The 1,552-nt window shown below is 43.9% G+C and overlaps 1 pseudogene across 1 annotated transcript; it reads left to right on the top strand.

Annotated features, from left to right (window-relative positions):
* Positions 1 to 581: 581 nt before the first annotated feature.
* LOC309351044 (transcription elongation factor SPT4 pseudogene) lies at positions 582 to 1,270 on the top strand (annotated as a pseudogene). Its single transcript has one exon. The product of its transcript is annotated as a transcription elongation factor SPT4 pseudogene (transcript).
* The last annotated feature ends 282 nt before the right edge of the window (positions 1,271 to 1,552 follow it).

Raw genomic sequence — 1,552 nt, 5'->3', positions numbered from 1 at the left:
AGATGATGTCATCTATTGCAGGTAGCCAACAACATATTTTGAACCATTGATGCTCAATAGGCAGTGCTGAAAGGTTGGGTAGGCTTGCTGCAAAGCCTCTTAAATCAATGTCATGTACAGGTGCTCAGCGAAGGAACTGTCTTGTTACTATGCACTAATGACGGTTTGCACTTGAATAAGTCCTGTGTTGACTTTAAGACAAAAATAAATCAGGATGAACTAGAGCAGGAGTGGGGAACCTGTGGCCATTCAGATGTTGTTGAATTCTACCTCCTATCAGTCCCAACCAGCACAGCCAATTATCAAGAATGATGGGAGTTGTAGTTCAGCAGCATCCATTCCCCACATCTGAGAAAGAGTGACTAAGGAGATCAATGTGCAAGCTGGCAGACACGAATTAGGCAGAATTTAGGACTTTAAATTGTCTTGGTTTAAATGGAAGTCAGCACGGGACTTGTAAATCTTTTCACAATATACATACCCTTGATCTTGATTGCAGGCATTTTGAAATTCAGACAATTGCCAATATATGGTGTGATCTACTGTCTTTCATTATCAAAACAGGTGAGCAAGGATTTTTTTTTTTCTTCCTTTCTAAAGCCGGACCTGTTCTCCGCTGGTCGGTTGGTCGCCGCCATGGCTCTGGAGACGGTGCCCAAAGACCTGCGTCACTTGTGGGCCTGCCTGCTCTGCTCGCTTGTGAAGACCATTGACCAGTTTGAGTTTGATGGTTGTGACAACCGTGACGCCTACCTGCAGATGAAGGGGAACCGTGAGATGGTTTATGATTGCACCAGCTCTTCCTTTGATGGCATTATTGCCATGATGAGCCCTGAGGACAGCTGGGTCTCCAAGTGGCAGAGAATCAGTAACTTCAAGCCCGGTGTGTACGCAGTGTCTGTGACTGGCCGCCTACCCCAAGGCACCGTCCGGGAACTGAAGAGTCGCGGTGTGGCCTACAAGTCTCGGGACACAGCCATAAAGACCTAAGGAGGAGGCTTCCCACCCACCCCTCAATGGATGCCCACACAGGCCTCCATTTCAGAAGAGACTCCTGCTCAGAACTGGCCTAACGTTAAGAAACAAAGATCTCTTTGTGGGTGTGGGGTCTTTGTCTGGGGATCAAGAGTGGACTGTCTGCACCATCCTCCTCCCTGCTAGCTGAGCTAGAGAGGGGCCTTCCTGAGAGGCTGTAAGTAGGAGCAACAGAAGTTTAAGTGTTGACGATTTCTGTAAATATTCCTAATAAATTTGGTTATGGTGTCAGAAATTCAAACAAAACAAAACAAAACAAAACAAAACAAAACAAAACAAAACAAAACAAAACAAAACAAAACAAAACAAAACAAAACAAAACAAAACAAAACAAAACAAAACAAAACAAAACAAAACAAAACAAAACAAAACAAAACAAAACAAAACAAAACAGGTGAGCAAGAATATATAAGGAATGGTACCACTGGAGGGCAGCAGAAGACTTCACTGACAGGCTACTCAAAGTCCTCTATATCAATGTGAACAACAATTGCATTCTAAGTGATTCAGAGAAAGA

Source organism: Podarcis erhardii, assembly GCF_964252035.2.
Source record: "Podarcis erhardii genome assembly, chromosome: 10".
Lineage (NCBI taxonomy): Eukaryota > Metazoa > Chordata > Lepidosauria > Squamata > Lacertidae > Podarcis > Podarcis erhardii.
This window is presented reverse-complemented; position numbering and strand designations above follow the sequence as displayed.